General features: G+C 35.5%; 1 pseudogene; it reads left to right on the top strand.

Annotated features, from left to right (window-relative positions):
• Window positions 1-876: 876 nt before the first annotated feature.
• Window positions 877-14,242, top strand: LOC120114741 (annotated as a pseudogene).
• Window positions 14,243-15,771: the final 1,529 nt, after the last annotated feature.

Genomic DNA, 15,771 nt, shown 5'->3' with positions numbered 1-15,771 from the left:
AAGAAAAAAGAAAATAATACGGGGGTGTAGTTTGCTTAGTCGTCTTCATCCTTTCCCTCACCCGAAAACAGCAGTGGCAATGTTTGGTGCATAATTGGTTAGAAAAAGAGTGGGCTAAACGGCCCAGGACTTGCATTTAATTCAATACAAAGTCCAAAGTTTGTTGGGGGGCCACCTCAACTTCATGCAAATTGGACATTAGAGTAGAAAAACAAGTTCAATTATACCAAATCCATAACACTTTATAAAAGGCTATCCCATGCTCAATTAGGCATTGGGAAGGGTTGGTTTTCAACCAAATTAGGCAGCACATTCAAGATTCTGTACCACGTAAAATTAGATACTTGTTTTTTTCCATTTACTAAAATGAAGTCATATAACATTAATATGTTTGTGTTGTTTTTATAAAAAAATTTCCTTATACAAGTTAATCAAAACATTTTTAATCAATTAATATTAAGCTTTTCCCCTTGTATGTTCACACTTAATCAAAAGATTTAATTCATGTATTTTTTTGGTGAACAGATTTAACTCATGTATTTTATCTTGGTATTGTTTAATCTCTAATATTATTATTCAATTGTTTAAATAATTAATATTGTTAATAAATTAATAAAACACAATTATTTTAATAATTACAATTTCACTTTTTGAATAAAAATAGAAATCTTGAATTTCAATTTTAAGTTCTTTAAAAATCCCACGTCAGTTGATTAATAGAATATTTTGAAGTATTTTGATTTAGATTAAAATATAACATTAAGGGTAATAATAACAACAACAACACTACACGTCAGTTGATTTACAGAACCCCAAAGCAGTTAAACACTGAAATTTTACAAATAATTGGGCTCCATTGATTGAAACTCACTTTGTTTCTCTATCTGATCAAAGTTCCTCAAACCCAGGCCAGGCAAGTCCCAAAAATCATTTTTTGCTGCTTAATAATAACCTAAGTCAACAACAACAACAACAATAAGAGAAGGTTAAGAGAAAGCAGAGGGAAAATGGCTTCAGACGTGCCTTGTTGTGGGGCTGAATTCTCATTGTATCTGTTGATAATAGTGGGATGGGTGTGTTTTGCTGGATTGATGGTTGGACTAACACTGGGTCTCATGTCTCTGGGCCTCGTCGACCTTGAAGTCCTCATGAAGTCTGGCCGTCCTCAGGATCGTATCCATGCCGGTATCCTTGTCCCTAAACCCCTTTTCCTTTTAGATGAATAGTTGTTTGGAGTGTCCTTGTTTTCACTGTGTTGGTACTTGGTTTCTAGTATTTATTTTATTTTTGATGATTTGAGGATTAAGAGGTCAATTAGCTTTTGGAACCGAGTAGACTTGGTGAGTCCCTTCACTCTGCACGGTGTGGATGTAGAAGGGAGGAAGCTGGTTGCTGGATTTAGTCTTTTGATGGCTCTGTTTTGGTTTTTGTTTTCTCTAAATGCTTTTCATTATTCTGTTTTCCGCAACAGCATGAAGTAATAATTAGTTTAATGGAGAGTTGGATGCCTAGTTAGGGTTTCAGTAACCATTTGAGCTGATTTTATCGTGGTATAGGTGAACTTTTTCTTTACACGTGTTTTGAACAATCAGGGTTCTTCTTTTCTTTTTTTTTTGGCAGGAAAGATATTTCCCGTGGTAAAAAACCAGCTTCTTCTTCTGTGTACTCTCTTGATTGGGAACTCTATGGCAATGGAGGTTACTGCATAAATGATTTTATCATTTCCTCTCTTTCTATGTTGCTGTTTTTTCTCTTAAATTTGATCTTTCCATGTAGGCTCTTCCCATTTTTATGGACAAGCTTGTGCCTCCATGGGCTGCAATTTTGGTATCAGTGACTCTGATCCTCATGTTTGGCGAGGTTGGTTGTTAACATATTGAACAAGCCATCTTTTTGAGGAAGTTGTAGTATTCTTGTTAGTTGTTAATATGTGTTTGTACATCTGACTGCAGATATTGCCACAAGCTGTCTGCACTCGTTACGGCTTGAAAGTTGGAGCTGCAGTGGCATCTTTTGTCCGTGTTCTTTTTCTTTTCTTTCCAATTTTTTATCCAATCAGCAAGGTATAGTCATTATATGATTTTTCTATTATTTTGTTGTGACTATTGGTATTTGATGTACCATACCATCATGTGCTTTCTACAATTATTAGACATAGTTGAAACAGATTGGTAGTATTATTTTCTTGAAAACAGGTCTTATGTTTTATATTTTGTTAATAAATACCATTTCTTCCAGGTTTTGGACTGGATGTTGGGAAAGGGACATGCTGCCCTATTACGAAGAGCAGAGCTAAAGGCTTTTGTAGATTTTTATGGCAATGAGGTATTGAATTTTGAAGTTTAGGACCTTGTAGCAATTGTTTCCATAACTCCATTTTGTATGAATTTGTACAAGGAACATCTGCCTTGTGGCTTATGTTTAATTGTTTCTGTTAGTAAATGAGACCTTTTAGCTTACTCAATAAATTATGTTAGTTAATGGGTTCTTTGCTTGCCCATGAGCACAAATTCAGCAAGAATGAAGAAAATGTAGAAAACAGACTGTATTGTAGAAAACAAACTGTAGAAAACAGACAAGTCTGTTATTTTATTCTTGCATACTTTCAATAGAAACATATTATATATTTATATACAAATTATGTCTCTAAACTAGGAAACTCTAAGTTAGGAAAGATATTAATCCTAGGAGATGTAATCCCTTGAAATAAGGGATTGAAAAACAGAAAATAATTACAAAATCTCTTGACAGCTCATTTTTATAATTCCTACAACCTTACATAACCTACACTCCCCCTCAAACTGGTGTATATATGTTGTATATACCCAGTTTGAATGACAGCTCATCAAAAGTCACTTGTGGAAGAGCTTTGGTGAAGATATCTGCCAGCTGTTTCTTCGTCGAAATGTACTGCAGTTTTGCAACTCCATTGTTGACCTTCTCGTAAATAAAATGTCTGTCTATCTCAATGTGTTTCGTTCTATCATGCTGCACTGGGTTTTTTTTGCTATACTCATAGCTGATTGACTGTCACTAAAAATCTCAAAATTCTTCTTGTCATCTAAGTCCAGTTCTGTGAGCAGTCTTTTAATCCACATTCCTTCACATATTCCGAGAGCTATTGCTCTAAACTCTGACTCAGCACTACTCCGAGAGACAACGGCTTGTTTCTTACTTCTCCAAGTCACCAAATTACTCCAAATGTAGGTACAATAGTCACTAACTGACCTCTAACTAACCTTCTATCAGTTAATTCACCTCCCCAGCTTGCATCCGTATAAACCTTCACTGTTCTGTCTTGATTTTTTCTAAATATAAGTCCAGCTCCTGGGGTAAACTTCAAGAACCTTAGATTTCTGTTAACAACTTCCAAATGTTCTTCTCGAGGATCACTCCTATGTTATCTGACAATGCTCACTGAGTATGCAATATTAGGCATGGTCAGTGAAAGGTAGATCAACTTCCCAACTAACCTTTGGTAGGTTTCCTTGTTTACTGGATTTCCAATCATTTTCTTGCAAAATTTCAAGCATGACTCCATTGGAGTTTCAACTGGTTTGCAGTCGAGCATCCCAGTTTCTGCAAGAAGATCCAAAACATACTTACGCTGGTTTATGACCAGCCCTTCCCCGGACCTTGCAACTTCTATACCCAGGAAATACCTCATACTCCCTAAATCTTTGGTTTTAAACTCGTTTGCAAGATTCATCTTTAGCTTTTCTATTTCATCTATATCACTACCAGTTATAATCATATCATCTACATAGACAATTAGGAGGGTTATCTTACCACTTGGTGTAATTTTTCTTAATAATGTGTGATCCGCTTGTCTTTGTTTGAAACCATTATGTGTCATAGCCTTAGAAAATCGATCAAACCAAGCTCTGGGAGACTGTTTTAAGCCATATAAGGATTTATTGAGCTTGCACACAGTTTTCTTAGTGACCTTTCCTTCTAATCCGAGGGGACCTCCATGTATACCTCTTCTTCAAGGTTCCCATTCAGAAAAGTATTCTTTATGTCTAGCTGATGCAATTTCCAGTCAATGTTAACAGCTATTGATAACAATATTCTGATGGTATTCAATTTTGCAACCGGTGCAAAAGTCTCATGGTAGTCGATGCCATAGGACTGAGAAAAACCTTTAGCAACCAGCCTTGCCTTGTATCTTTCCACACTCCCATCCGAATGATATTTGACTGTGAATATCCACCTGCATCCAACAGCTCTCTTCCCTTCTGGCAAATCTGTCAAACTCCATGTCTTATTCTTTTGCAACTCTTTTATCTCCTCTTCCACAACCTTTTTCCACTCAGGAGATTGAAATGCTTCTGTCACATTTCTTGGGATTTTCACACTGTTAATGCTGGCAGTGAAGGCCCTGAAATTAGACTATAATTTCCCATATGCAACATACTTATTTATGGGATGAGCAGTGCATTTTCTTACCCCCTTCCTAATAGCAATAGGAAAATCATCAAGATCAACAGTAGTAGCCTCTTGGTAACCATCATTACCTTCCGTTTCAGCTACAACAGGATCCGAATCAGGTTCTTGGCAAATGCTAGGCTAACTGATTTCTTCAGCAACATCTTTCTTTCTTCTTGAGTAAACACCGAGTTGTTTCGGTTGGGGAGATATGGTTTCGGGGTCATTGTTAGGTGCAGTTTTGGTAGTGGTGGAAGGTGTTTTGCACAGACTAGAGTGCTGAGATAAGGAGGATGGTAATTCATCAGAGTTATTTAGGTTTTTCCCATCACCCTCACTAGGAACTGGGACAGTGCTAGCTGGCTTTGGAGAGACAGTAATAGGTAAAGAAAGGATAGGCTGTAAAGAAATATTGGTAGACTGTAAAGAAATATTGGTTTGAACAAGCTGAAATTCCTTGTAACTCTCCCCTGAATTTCTGTTCCTGAAAATAAGGTTGGTTTTCAAAAAATGTAACATCAAAGGAGACATAGGTCTTTTTTGTGGAAGGTAACACTTGTAACCCTTTGACTCAAAGAATAGCCCAAGAACACACACTTTATGGACCTAGGATCTAATTTCCCTCTGTTGTGGATATGAACAAAGGTTGTACACCCAAACACCCAAGGAGAAAGACTTGAGTTTAAATGTTTAAAATGGGGAAAAAGCTGAAACAGAACCTTAGTAGGATTTTTGAAATCTAAAGTCTTACTTGGCATTCTATTGATGAGGTAAGTGGTTGTAAGAAGAGCTTCCCCCCCAAAGATACTTAGGAGCATTAGCGGCAAACATAAGAGACCTAGTAACCTCTAGAAGATGTCTATTTTTCCTTTCTACTACCCCGTTTTGTTGAGGTGTGTTGACACAAGAAGTAAGGTGAACAATGCATTTTTCCTTAAAGAAATACCCACTCCTTAGAATTTTGATTTTTTTTTCAAATTGGGTTTCAACTTTTTGATAAAAATTTTTAAAGAGAGACTCAACCTCAGACTTTTCTCTCATTAAGAATATTCATGTTGTCCTAGAGTATCATCTATAAAAGAAACAAACCACTTATACCCAAAATACTTTTGACAGGAGAAGGGCCCCAAATATCACTATGGATGATGGAAAAAGGTGTTGGTTCAAATTTGGCTGTAATATATGGTTTTCTGGTGTGTTTGGCTATTTGACAAATTTCACAGGAAAACAAAGATGGATCTTTATTTATAAAAAGGTTCGGTAACATTTTGGAAAGATAAAAAAAATTAGGATAACCTAATCTAGAGTGCCATAACATAATTTTATTGGTATTGAGATCAGAAGATAAAATTGGTTTCTTAAGAGCACTGGATAAGGCATGATTATGAGATGCTTTACCTCCAAGGGTGTACAATCCTTTGCCCAGCTTAGTACTGCCAATCACCCTCTTCGAGCCCTGTACCTGAAAAATGCAATTACCAGTACCAAACACAACATTACAACCAGAATCTTTAATTAATTTGCTGACTGACAACAAATTGCATGCAAGTCTAGGAACATAGAGGACATTATGAAGTAGTAGATTTTTGTTTAATGTAACAGAACTACTCCCTTTGACTGTAGTGAGAGAGTCATCTGCTATTTTGATAGAAGCTGGTAACCTGCTTTCACTATATTCCTCCAAGAGATCAATATTTTTTATCATATGATCTGATGCACCCGAGTCTATTATCCATTGTACCGAGGAAGCATATGGATTATTTCCATCAGTAGCAGTATAAGTCACATTGGTAGGCTTGACTGTCATACTGCTCAAAATCTGTTGCAGCTCCTCTATCTGTTTCTTGCTAAAACTGCTTGAGGAATCATCTTGAGAGGCAATATGGGCCTCCTTTTGAAACCTGGACCGTGTGGCTGCCAATCGGTTGGTTTTCCGTGTAGCTTCCAACATTGATCTATCATATGGCCTGATTTCTTACAATGTTCACACCAGAGGCGATTTTGTCTCTGCTGCACTGAAAATCTGAAATCTGAAATCTAAAAAACAGATTGAGAAAGCTGGTCTGGGAAGTGATTTTGGATGCTGAGAGATCCCGATTAGCCATGAAAAAAATAGAGTTGAACAAGAATTGATTTAAAGAGAAGCGGAAATCGATTGATCGCTCTAACCTAATACCATGTAGAAAACAGACTGTAGAAAGAAAACAGACTGTATTGTAGAAAACAGACTGTAGAAAACAGACAAGTCTGTTATTTTATTCTTGCATACTTTCAGTAGAAATATATTACATATTTATATACAAATTATGCCTCTAAACTAGGAAACTCTAAGTTAGGAAAGATACTAATCTTAGGAGATGTAATCCCTTGAAATAAGGGATTGAAAAACAGAAAATAATTACAGAATCTCTTGACAGCTCATTTCTATAATTCCTATAACCTTACATAACCTACAGAAAACACATCCTCTGAAATTGCTTTTCCATCAAGGCAACAACAAAAATCCTCAAACAATAAGGGGAACAATCGAAAGAACCACGGTGGTTAAGGAACAAGGAAGGAGCAACCACAATCAAAAGGCAAGTATCCTGCTTGCGGCATATGTAATAAAACGAATCACCTTGAAAAAAATGCTATCACAAGGGGAAGTCAAAATGCAATTACTGCAAGAAATTTGGCCATTTGGAGAAAGATTGCTGGCACAAACAAAAGGCACAACAATCGCAGGCTCGTATTTCCAATGAAGCAGAAGACTTCTTATTTTATGCACGACAAGCTTTCACCTCTAGTGGAAGCAAAGATAAATGGTTGATTGACAATGGGTGCACTTCTCACATGACAAATGATTCAAGCATATTTAGCAAGCTTGACTCTTCAATCAAAGTTCTAGTTCGCATGGGGAATGGAGGTGTGGTAAAGTCCACTGGAAAAGGCACGATTGATGTACAAACAAAGAAAGGTACAAAATACATTAACGATGTTCTCCTTGTTCCAGATTTGAATGAGAGTTTAATTAGTGTTGTTGAAATGATAAAAAATGGTTATTCACTTGTCTTTGAAAATAACCATTGTATTATCATAGACCCGGAGAAAAAGGAGATTGCAAATGTCCCTATGGAAAACAAAAGCTTTGTTTTAAAATGAGATTCTGCAGTAGAAGGAAAACATGCAACTCACTTGAACAATACATGGCAATGACACAGAAGGTATGAACATTTCAATATGCGTGCTCTTTGTGAACTTCACAAGAAAAATATGGTGAGACTTTCTTTCAATTTCCTTAAGCAATGATCTATATAAGCCTTGTAAACTTGGCAAGCAACATAGGCTACCTTTCCTGAAGGAGAAAGTCTGGTGAGCTTCAGAAAAATTGCAACTAGTTCATACAAATGTTTGTGGACCTCACAGAACTTTGTCTCTTGGTGGAAACAAGTATTTCATCCTCTTCATCGATGATTTCACTCATATGACATGGGTGTATTTCATGAAAGAAAAGTCAGAAGTTTTCAATAACTTCAAAAAATTCAAAGCATTCGCAGAAGCCCAAAGTGGGTTTAAACTGCAAAACTCATATCAGATTGAGGCAAAGAGTATATTTCTACAAAATTTGATGTTTTATGTGAAGATGAAGGAATTGAGCATCAGCTTATAGTGGGTTATACACCTCAGCAAAATGGAGTTTCTAATAGAAAATAGAACTGTTATGGAGATGGCTCGATGCATGCTAATGGAGAAGAATTTATCAAAGAAATTCTGGGCGGAAGCTGTGAGAACAACAATATATCTGCTGAATAGATTGCTTACAAAGGCGGTTCAAGATAAAACTCCGATCGAAGCATGGTTTGGAAGAAAGTCATCAGCGAAACACTTGAGAGTATTTGACTCAATTTGCTATGCTCATGTTTCAGCTCAGAAGAGAAGAAAACTAGATGCAAAGGCTGAAAGAGGAATCTTCCCTGGCTATGATTCTCAAGCCAAAGGCTACCGAATTTTCAATCTCGATATTGAGAAGATCATGATCAGTAGAGATGTGGAGTTTAATGAAGATGCAAGCTAGAATTGAGATGAAGAGAGTTGAAAAAAAGGAACTATGTGTTGGTTTTTAATCCCAACGATGTAGTGAATGATGAATCTAGCAATGAGAACGATGAAGCTAACAATGACAATTACACGCCACATTCCTCTCCTATGCAACCTAACGATGATAGTGGTGAGTCCAGCTATAGTAAGATGCTACAGGTCCTTGAGGTAAAAAATCACTCTCGGACATGTATAAAGAATGTCCTATCTTTCTCTTAGATCCGGAGGAATGTGAAAGATGCTACCTTGGAGTTGAAGAGGCCCAAACATATGAGCAGGCTTTTGAAGACCAAATGTGGCAGCAAGCGATGGAAAATGAAATGAGAATGATCAAGAAAAATCAAACTTGGGAGTTGGTTGATAGTCCAAACGATCGCAAAGTGATAGGCGTGAAATGGGTTTACCAGATCAAATTGAATCCTGATAGCTCTATAAGTAAGTACAAGGATAGACTAGTCGTCAAAGGATACTCCCAGCAAGCAGGAATTGACTATGGAGATACATTTGCTCTTGTTGCAAGACTTGACACAATGAAAACATTGATTGCTTTAGCAACACAAGAGCAATGAAAGATTTATCAACTTGATGCCTTCCTCAATGGTGAACTCGAGGAGGAAATTTTTATTGAGCAACCTCTCGAATATGTTATTGAAGGAAAAGAAGAAAAAGTATGCAAACTGAAAATAGGCTCTTTACAGCATAAAACAAGCACAACAAGTGTGGTATAGGAAAATTGACTCTTATCTCATTGAAAAGGGATTTGAGAAGCAAAAATAAGCACTCTTTATGTGAAAAATCAAGGCAAGAATGATTTGCTCATCGTTTCACTTTATGTTGACGATCTTTTTGTCACAGGAAACAGTTTGAAAATGATCCTCTCGTTCAAGGAGGAGATGAAGAAAAATTTCGAAATGACAAACTTGGGCTTAATGAATTACTTTTTGGGGATGTAAGTTCATCAAGGGGAAGATGAAATTTTTATCTCTCAAAGGAAGTATGCCAATGATGTTCTTAAGAAGTTCAAGATGCAAAACTGCAAGCCTATTAGTACACCTCTTGTAGTGAATGAGAAGTTGTCCAAGTTTGATGGTCGGAGGAAAGTTGACGCTAAGGAATACAGAAGCTTAGTTGGAATCTACTTTACCTCACAGCAACCAGACCGGATTTAGTGTTTGCAGTAAGTTTTCTTTCAAGGTTCATGACTGAACCAAGTGATGTTCATATGGAGCTTAGTTGGAAGTCTACTTTACCTCACAGCAACCAGACCGGATTTAGTGTTTGCAGTAAGTTTTCTTTCAAGGTTCATGACTGAACCAAGTGATGTTCATATGGGTGCTGCAAGAAGAGTGCTCAGGTATTTAAGAGGAACCTCAGATTTTGGAGTTATGTTTAATCCATGTGCAAACTCGAAATTGTTTGCATATTTAGGTAGTGATTGAGGTGGATTAGTGGATGACATGAAAAATACTATTGGCTATTCTTTTTCACTTGGTTCTGGAGTGTTTTCATGGATTTCAAAGAAGAAAGAAATTGTGGCTCAATCCACGACTGAAGTTGAGTACATTGTAGCATGTGCAACAGTGAATCAAACTGTGTGGCTCAGGAAAATATTGACGTACTTAAGACATAAGAAGAGGAAGCTACTAAAGTTCTGATTGACAACAAATCAACAATAGACATTTCAGAGAATCCAGTTTGTTTCAGCAAAACAAAGCATATGAAGATTAAGTTCTATGCACTTGAAGAAGCTCAACAACACAAAGAAGTGAAGTTGGTACATTGTCCTTCAGAGTACCAACTAGCTGAAATTCTAAATAAGGCTTTACCAAAAGAAGATTTGAGTTCCTAAGACTCAAACTTGGTATGATGGCCAAAAGTCTCAAGGAAGAGTGTTAGTAAATGAGACCTTTTAGCTTACTCAATAAATTATGTTCATGAATATGTCAAGTTTAATTAAGAGAAGATGAAGTGTCTAGAGTTGATAAGAGTAGTTGAAATGCCAAAAGGTTGTGACTATTCATTGTATCACAATTATTATAAGGCATCCCTCACCCCTATATAAAGAACTCTTGTACTCATCAAATACATATACAAATACATCAATAAAAGTTAGAATTCTCTCTACTTCTACTTCTTTTTCTCTACTTTTCTCCATATTTTCCATATTTTGCTCCAACAGTTTCATGCTTTCCTTAGATTTTCTTTATCTGTCATTACATGTATGCTTTTTTTAGGCTGGGAAAGGTGGGGATCTTACTCATGACGAGACAACCATCATTGTCGGGGTACTTGAAATGACTGAAAAGACTGCCAAAGTTGCCATGACGCCGATTTCAAATTCATTTTCCCTTGATCTGGATTCAACCCTTGATTTGTGGGTTTGTTGATTCCTGCATATTGCAACCATAAGATTTTACTACTCTTATATTCCAAGTTTTTTGAGTCTTAATCTTTTTTGCATCTCAAAGAAATATTGAATAAAGTAATGACAATGGGTCATAGCAGAGTTCCAGTTTATCGTGGAAACCCAACAAATATAATTGGACTTGTTTTGGTGAGGTTCTTTTTATGTGTAAATTATCATTTTATGATAGTTTCTTGTAGGGTACTTTTTATTTATTTGACATCCATTCATTTTTATTTCTTGGTCTTGTAATGTGATTCTGACCTCTCATAGTCCTAATTCAATTTATTTTTATCGTTAAAAACTTAGAGAGATTAGTTGATGAATATGGTAAAACAATGGTTGTAACATCCTCAATACCGGGTTAGTGACCAAATTGTAAAATTTCAGAATTTGGTGATTAAAGTAGAATAATTCAATAGTTCAATGATTTATTTGAGAATATTTCCTAAAGTTGTTAGTAATTATCCAAGGAATTAAAGGGCAAAATGGTCATTTGACAAGAAAGATATTTTTCCCCCTTACATGAATGAATCACGTGGGGGGAAGAGTTTTCTTCTTTCTTTCTTCTTTTATCTTCACCGTGAACCCCCAAAGGCAAAGGTGAGGTTTTTTGTTCGTTGATTATTTGTTGATTTAAAGTTTGGGTTTTGATCATTAGATGATAACTAAGCTTAAGGAAAGCTTAAGTTATCTTAAAATCAAAAGATAAAAGAGTTAGGGAAGATTAAAGATTTGAAGTTCTTGAGTGAAATCTTGAAATAGAGTTGATAAGTTGAATTTGAAACTAAATTTGACTTGTCATCAACTTAATTAAGAGATATGAAGTGATACAATTGAATTTGGAGTATATTGAAAATTGGGTATGATTATTGATTTCATATAAAAGATAGGATTTTGAGGTTTGAGATGTGATAAATGAGTAGAAATTGGTTTAAGTATGTATATTTGAGTTAAGAACATGAAAGGGAATGAAACAAGAAGAATTGAAGCTGGAAATAGTGAATTTTCGTGCATGAATAGTGATTTCTGGGCAAAATTTACAGATTTCTATAAGGATACCGATACCCTAGGGGGAAGTACCGATACCCTAAAGGAAAAATGAAATTTTGGTTCATTAAACTATATTAAGTTATTAACATCAAGTTCTAAGTTTTAGGCTTCTGATAATCGTCTCGAAAATTATGTTTATGTAGATGTTGAGCATAAACAAGTAAAGGAACAATAAAAGAATTAGGATCGAATCAAAGCAACGCTAAGGTGAGTGCAATTTTAATTGTATTTATGTTATTGAATGAACATTGGTTTGCGATGAGCCAGTGATGGAGTTACTATGATAAAAGCGACTCCTAAAATGTTATTTGATTTGTGATTCTTATATGAGTATGAATACATGGAAATGGGTATAGTATATTATATGTGACATGATATACATGCTTACATGAATATGCAATATGTATTACATGTTATATGAAATAACACAAATGTTTACACATACATGTGGTATGTGATAGAAGAAAAGGTATATGTGATCACAAGAGAAATGACATGAGTACATGAACATATGAAACATAAATATAAATGCCCATGGAATATGATACGAGAGATATAGGTATAGTTGGCATGCTAAGAGTCGAGGGTCTACGTGGTCCTTCGGGACATATACAGAGGTCCTTCGGGACATATACAGAGGTCCTTCGGGACAAATACATAGGTCCTTCGGGACAAATTTCACATGCCCCTAGTGGGACCCATATGAGCTGTGGTGACAGCAATAGTGCACAACTCAATGTACTCGAATACCTTGAGTTCTCAGTAATGTACATGGTCTTATAAAAGATATCAAAAGTATTTATAAGATTTATATGTGATACTGTGTGTATTCCTAAGTGAAATGTATTGGTTATATGAGATTGAAATTATTTATGCATTCGTGTGATTTAGAGTGTATATTATATGCTAATATGGTATAAAAAGAAATTAATAATGATAAAATGAGAAATGGTAAGCATGTTAATAATTTTATGTTACATGATATGTGCATGTATGTATATGTTACAGAGAAGAAAATATATGCTTTGGTATGATAAGGTAGTATCAAATGTTCATGCATTATAGAAGTTACAGTTAGCATATAATTATGTTTTATATCTCACTAAGTCTATGACTTAGCGTGTGATTGTTTCACACGTAGGTTTCGAGAAGAGGAAGATTGATAAAAGTTATGCAAGACAGGTCAGTTCCTTATTTCCAAAGATCAGATCAGAAAAGATTAAATAATATGTATTTTGTAATAATGATAGTGGTTGACATGTAATAAAGATTTGAATTCGATATGTTTTTGTTGGTTTGTAAAATCATATGATTGAGTTTTGTAATGTTTTAAATGTGTATATGTAAATGGAAATTTTATACAAATGGAAACTTAGATTTTTATGAATCTTATTTTGCCAAAAGTTACTGTAGTAGCATTGTAGCAGGGTATCGGTACCTGTAGCAGGGGTATCGATACCCCTAAAGCAATATGGAAAAATTTTAACATTCGGTATTGTTCACTACTGTTCACTACCGTATAATACTATTCATAAATACGTTTTTGCTTCAAAATTTTATAATGAACATAATTCAATAATATATTATCGTATTTTCTTAATATAAATTAAAATGTTTTGCTATCTTACAAGAATATGGTTTCAAAAAGTTAATGTGACATCTCGACTCGTATTCGGGTCGGATACGGGTTGGGGTATTACAATGGTAGTGAGTTGCAGTGGGATAACTAAGAGCTACCGATAAAGAAAATGGTTCCTTGGATTAATAATTATTTGCATTAATAATTTGAGATTGAGCTACAATTGCGTGTTTATTTTATCAAGAATTCCTTGGATTTAGAGAATATCGTGATTCTCCTTTGGAGCTTGGCTGAATGCCATGATTATCATGTTAACCATGCCGGAGGCATCTCGAAAATTCCTCCTCATTTGCTTCCCTGCTCCTATATCTTGAAAACAGTTCATACATTTATTCTGTTTCTTTGCCTGCTCCTCTAATTTCCTGATTTTTTTTGTCTTAAGAGTCCTCCCAGCAAAGTCATTCTCATTTTATTCTATAATATGAAGTCTACAAGTATATTCATTCTCCTCTCTTCCACATGACTTTAGTTTATTTTTTCCGTTTTCATATCTTTAATTGTAAATTCTTCTTACTGGTCTGCCTTGAAACATGCAGGTTAAAAATCTTTTAACAATTGATTCAGAAGGTCCAGTTCCGCTGAGAAAAATAATCATAAGAAAAATCCCACGGTATAGAATCTCCACCTTTTTGTTATAGTACATCTTTTAGTTTCTAAATAGTTTGCACAGTTATAAGAACATGAAAGTTAACAATGGATGTATCCCTCTTTGGGGTATCCAGAATCAGCTTGAAATTCAGCTGGTTTATTGCTTTTGTTTCCCCTTCTGCAAAGGAGCTCAATGTATTCTTCTATGCTTTCTATTCACCCTACAGGGTATCAGAGGACATGCCATTATACGATATTCTTAATGAATTCCAAAAAGGTCACAGTCACATTGCTGTGGTATACATGGATCTCAATAAGAGCAAGTAAAGACTTGAGTTTAAGGACCACTGCAAGAAGCGAAGAGGCGAACCTGAAACATCTAGAAAAGGTGAGAATATACGTAATACAACAGAAAATTTCTCTAAAACATATTACTTTGCCCTTCTCTTTTATTTTGTTCCATTGATTTCATGCACAACACTTACCACGGGTTTTTTCTTCGAAATGACTTTTAAGAAACAAGCCCTTGTCAGATCCCACTAATTTTTCCTTACCATCCACAGTATTAACTAGATAAGAGCTTGCCATGATTGATTCTGTAAGGTTGATTGAGCTTAGCTTCATTAGGTTGCCTGATATTGTTTTCTACAGTAAAATAACCATTCTTTATTTTCTTCCAGATGATCATAAGATTGGTGTAAGTAACCAAAAGTCAGGGCTTAATTTGGAATCGTAAGATTTTAAGACAACTGTGATTAACAGTGATGGAGGTCAGCAGACAAAAAAGTGTCCACCATCTACTCCTGCCATTAAGAAGCGGAACAGAGGTTGTTCATACTGCATATTGGACATTAAAAATGGCCCTATTCCTGAATTCCCTTCTCATGAAGAGGAAGTTGGTGTTATCACCATGGAGGATTTTATCGAAGAACTTCTTCAGGCAAATCTCTGAACCTTTGAATACAGTGCTGGTAATGCAAAGAATGTGGAATCCCACATTGACTGGGAAAAGGCTTCCCGTTCTGGTTGTGGCCTGATACTGCCATAATGGTTTATAGGAAATTATATACTAATTTCATGATTCTTGCTTATGACAGGAGGATATATTAGATTATGTCAACATCTACAACAGGTAAAATTTCACCATTTCTTCATGTCCAATTGGCATGATATCTCGTATTCTTGTTCAAGATTAAATACTTTTGAGTGAAAATGGAAAGATTGAAGAGATTAATTCAGCATGAAGACATTGTGTCCCACGAAGTGTAAGTAGTGGACTATAGTCAAGTAACACAGACATCATAGACGTCAAAATAATGACTTAAGCAAATTCTTGGCAATGCAGGATTAAGATCAACATGCATGCATCTCAGGAAAATGTTCCAAGTTCGAATTCAAAACAACCTTTCACCAATGGCAGTGGCATACCAACCCCTGCGTCACCATTGCCTCGGGACATTATCCTATACATTCCCCCGTGTCTCCCAACAGTGCAAACAGTATACAAATGAATACAATGTTGTTTTTTTTTCTTTCGTGTTTGCTATGTAAACAAGAAAACGATATTTGTATTAAACGT

Source organism: Hibiscus syriacus, unplaced genomic scaffold, assembly GCF_006381635.1.
Source record: "Hibiscus syriacus cultivar Baekdansim isolate YM2019G1 unplaced genomic scaffold, ASM638163v2 tig00110243_pilon, whole genome shotgun sequence".
Taxonomy (NCBI): domain Eukaryota; kingdom Viridiplantae; phylum Streptophyta; class Magnoliopsida; order Malvales; family Malvaceae; genus Hibiscus; species Hibiscus syriacus.
Note: the sequence above shows the minus strand (reverse complement) of the source record. Positions and strands in the feature narration are given on the sequence as shown.